This window comes from Cibotium barometz, chromosome 29, assembly GCF_041138505.1.
Source record: "Cibotium barometz isolate CiBa-2024 chromosome 29, ASM4113850v1, whole genome shotgun sequence".
NCBI lineage: Eukaryota > Viridiplantae > Streptophyta > Polypodiopsida > Cyatheales > Cibotiaceae > Cibotium > Cibotium barometz.
In genome coordinates this window covers 28,724,610-28,728,381 of record NC_141074.1, presented here as the reverse complement: position 1 = coordinate 28,728,381, position 3,772 = coordinate 28,724,610, and the positions used below count along the sequence as shown (strand labels likewise).

General features: G+C 38.9%; 1 pseudogene; it reads right to left on the bottom strand.

Annotated features, from left to right (window-relative positions):
* Positions 1-1,241: 1,241 nt before the first annotated feature.
* Positions 1,242-2,886, bottom strand: LOC147622012 (uncharacterized; annotated as a pseudogene).
* Positions 2,887-3,772: the final 886 nt, after the last annotated feature.

Genomic DNA, 3,772 nt, shown 5'->3' with positions numbered 1-3,772 from the left:
AATGTTTTGGTTGTAAAGATTTTGTATTGGATGAGTTCAATACATGTGTCAATGCAGTAGTTATTTTTGGTTTACTCCTTGGTTATTACTTTATGCAAAACTGCACTTTGTATCGATGTGAGGCTACTTGCAAACCTCATTGGCTTTACGAGTCTTCAATATCATCCATTGGCAATTTCAAAGGCAAAGTCCATTGTCGCTTACGCTATAAATATTACGTGAGACTTCCATTTGTACTTCCGCTTGTCCTAGGTTTTGCATAGTCCTAGTTTACTGCATAGTCCTAGTTTTTGCACAGTATTAGTTTACTACACAGTCCTAGTTTACTACAAAGTCCTTATAATCACCATATAAACAATGAGAGAGATCATCCAAATGCTTACCAATGAGAGATCATACACACTTACCAATGAGAGAGATCATACATACATCCAATGCCACACAAATACTTCCATTTGTACTTTAAATGGACATAGTTTTTGCACAGTCCTAGTTTACTGCACAGTCCTAGTTTTTGCATAGTCCTAGTTTACTGCACAGTCCTAGTTTACTGCACAGTCCCTGTACTTTAAATGGACATAGTTTTTGCATAGTCCTAGTTTACTACACAGTCCTAGTTTATGTGGATAGGCTTACCAATGAGAGAGATCATACATAGATCCAATGCCACACAAATACTGAAAAATAAGTGTGTACTTGCCACCATTTCACAACATTTGTACTTTGGCTTGTCCTAGTTTTTGCACAGTCCTAGTTTACCGCACAGTCCTAGTTTATGTGGAAAGGCTTACCAATGAGAGAGATCATACATACATCCAATGCCACACAAATACTGAAAAATAACACAGTACTTGCCACCATCCTCATATATCAAGTGTACAATAGCATAAGCCTAACGCGCGATGTGTATATCTTTTCGAGGACTTGTCCACTTGGAAGAGTCAAAGAAAAGTGTCTCTCCTCATCCTTACAATCACCATACAAACAAGACATGATCTTACATTGCAAGCTTTGTAATCCATCGCATAATAGCACATCCTTGTTTATGAGGATGTCTTCAACACCGACGGGAGCATGTCTTTCAGTTAAAGGCAATAAACCATGGCAAGTGTGACAAGAGAGGATAGAAAGGGGGTCTACCAACAATGTTTTTGTGCAGCAATGTGGGCACCAGCAATGTGGTCTTTTATCAAATTGAATACGATGTCTACCACGTTGATGTTTTCTTCTCAATACACCGGTTACATGAGCTCGTTTGTTGGGGGGACACAATTCAGCTTCCTGAAATGAAGTTGGAATGGTATTGAAAGGCTCTCTTGGCCTTCCATGGCAAAGCCTAGTTGTCGTCACATGTGCTTGAATTTGATGAACACTCCCTCTTGTAGGCATGTCAATCTCCTTTGGCTTGATAATATTTGAGGGGTACTCCTTTGAGGTCTGTAGCTGTGTCAAGCATAATTCTTTTTCTGTAGAGTCCTTTGTGTCTAATTCTTCCTCTATTTGACTTAAAATTCTTCTAAATTCCTCAATGCAGAGATGAATGTCTTCACTTGTGTTGGCCTCTTTCATGTCCATCTGATTACAAGGGCTTGCAGAAGTCTCACAAATCTCATGATCCATAGAAACCATTCCCAAGGTGCGTGCATTGTCAATAATGGGAAGAAAGTTGTATAACTCAGGAAAGTGATGCCTCATTATCAATCTTATGCCATATAAGTGCTTGCAGTCACTTGTCCAATCGGGGCAATCACAATAATTAGATTGCATACTCACATGATACCATTGGCTTGAAGAAGAGGTGCTTTGAATCTTGAATGACAAGGCCATTTCATTGATAACTTTCAACGATGAGGGGTCACTTTCAAATCGTTGTAATATTCTCTCCCCAGCATACAACCTTGAAGTGTGCATCTTTGATGATCCACGAATACTAAAGCGCCCAGAATCGGCTAGATCAAGAAATACAAATGTCAAGAAGAGGATTTAAGATACTTTAAATGAATACAACAAAAATGTTAAAAGAACTAGTGATATTACCTATTTCTTGCTTTTGCTTGAAGAACTCAAGCATAGTTCCACCCATGCGCCTGCCAGTCTTTGAATCGCCCACAAGAGCATGTATAAATTCAAGCATGGACCGGTTGATTTGTGCATCCAAGAGAGTGTATTTTATGTACTGCCATAGGCGCTCCAAAAGTTAGTGGTATCAACATTCCCATAAGAGAACAATCGGCCAAATTTTGGCCATCGCCTTCGCCATACACAAGTAGACCCACACCAACCATTTGTTACATATCGAATGATATTGTCATGTGCATTGTAACATTGTAAGAAATGTTGATACTTCTGTTCGAATTCCATTTCTGTAACTGAGTGCATGAGATTTGACATTGATGTGTAGATCTCATCCTGCAGTTCTTTGGAAACCTACATTTTTCACATTTTTGTTAGAGGTTAAATTATAACCCAAAACTCATATTGAATCAAATATCCTAAGCTACTCTCAATTACGTAGTCCTAGGTTACTGCACAATCCTAGTTTACTGCACAGTCCTAGTTAATGCACAGTCCTAGTTTACTATCCAGTCCTAGTTAATGCACAGTCCTAGTTTACTATCCAGTCCTAGTTTACTGTATACCCACAGCCCATAGCCTTGAAATATTGCAATCTCTTACTTGTGGTAACAAATTCTCAACCCAAGCTTTCTTAGCATGGAACCAACATAGGATGACATGGCATGCAACTTGTTGGCAAGTTTCTTGCTCTTGTTGAACCCAACAATGGGGATCTTCGTCAACCACCTTAAGCAATGGCTGTAGTTCTTGTGGACACTTGTCAATGACTAGAGCTGTAGGACGAGTATCTCCCATTCTTGAAAAAATCATTTTCATAGTAATCTCCAAGGCAATGCTCTCTTGATGAGAGCCTGGGTCATTAGTGCACATCATACACCACACTGGAATGCCAACTCCAAGTTGGTTTGGTAGTACAGCTGCATATAATGGTAGGCCAAATTTATTTGTCTTGAAAGTACTATCAATAGCCCATGAGTTATGCAAGGAGAATTGAAGTGCCATTTGTAACATCCACGTATCTTGAATAATAAGAATGAATGGTTTGTCTTTGTCTTCCTTTGCTTGAGGATTGTAGGGCTGACAATATAGCACCTATATCCACGAAACATGCAATTAAGAATGTATGGTAAGAAATAAAGGAACTCCAATGATGTCAAGAAAAACCACCAAACTTACCTTGTTTTGTGTCTTTAGTTTCAAGCATTCCATGTACATCAATGCCCAATCATCTTCTGTAGCTTTGTTTGCAATAACATGAATGTCAAGAATATCTATTCACATAGAAAAGAAACCAAGAATGTCAATGAGTATTAGAATGCTACCTTGATTGCGTACTTGGTATGACAACATGGAGACCTCTTTTGGAATCATGAAAAACCTAAAGATCGTGCGATCTAGGTCTGAAGATTTCTCCATATGCAATCTCTCTTTTGAGAGTGACATCCTTGCTACATGGCGAGAGCTACCAATGTCAAACAAATCCTCTATACAACGCTCAATGACAATAGGATGGACTGGCAAATGATATAGATCATTTCGAGTGCCAGGAACATGTCCCTTATGAGAAGCATATAATGAAATAATTGCTTTGTCTTTTGTATTCAAATACTCCACTTGTACCTTAAATGGACAGTGACACTTCTTTGAGGTCCTCAATCTCCTTAGTGTCCCCTTTTGACTAGGTTCTCCACCTCTA